Raw genomic sequence first — 768 nt, forward strand, 5'->3', positions numbered from 1 at the left:
ATATGTTTTATGAAATGTAGTGAAGTAAAAAGTACGATCTTATGCTTTGGAATGTAGTGAAGTAAAAGTAAAAGTTACTCAAAATAAAACTACTCCAGTAAAGTACAGATACTTAAAAAATGTACTTAAGTACAGTAACGAAGTAAAACTACTTCGTTACTGTCCACCACTGAAATCGATTGTATGGAGGCATGCATCTGCCAAGAAATAAAAAATAAAAAAGTTAATTGCGGATTTTTATCTCACAATTTAGACATTTTTCTCACAATTCTGAGAAAAAAAGTCAGAAAAGCAAGATATATTCTCATTCCTTGCAATTCTGAGTTTACATCTTTTACGTTATTATGGGAATAAATTGATCAGTGGTGGACGAAGTACACAAATCAAGTACTTGAGTAAAAGTACAGATCCTTATAATAAAATATTACTCCAGTAAAAGTACTCAGTTTTCAATTTTACTCGCGTGAAAGTACAAAAGTATTTGATTTGTTATGTACTTAAGTAAAAATCACTTCCCACTTTGATAATTACTGTAGTTACCATGTTCTGAACATCACATCCTTTATTTTCCCCTCAGATGTAATCTATCTAGGTGGTTGAATAAAAATATTTGGACTTTATTTTTTTAAAATTACCTCAATTTAGAACCAGCAAGCTCGTTAGCTAGACAGTTAGCATCAGCTAACATTATTGACTTATTTTCAGCATGGTTATGGTTGAATAAACATTTGTCTACACGGCTTGTTGTTCCAGATACATAGCCTAAGT

At 30.9% G+C, this 768-nt stretch overlaps 1 protein-coding gene across 1 annotated transcript in view; it reads left to right on the forward strand.

Moving 5' to 3' along the window:
- Positions 1-768, forward strand: part of dnajc17 (DnaJ (Hsp40) homolog, subfamily C, member 17) — a 60,729-nt gene that overhangs the window by 11,242 nt on the left and 48,719 nt on the right. The window lies entirely within an intron of this gene.

This window comes from Sinocyclocheilus anshuiensis, unplaced genomic scaffold (assembly GCF_001515605.1).
Source record: "Sinocyclocheilus anshuiensis isolate Anshui unplaced genomic scaffold, SAMN03320099.WGS_v1.1 scaffold1415, whole genome shotgun sequence".
Classification (NCBI taxonomy): domain Eukaryota; kingdom Metazoa; phylum Chordata; class Actinopteri; order Cypriniformes; family Cyprinidae; genus Sinocyclocheilus; species Sinocyclocheilus anshuiensis.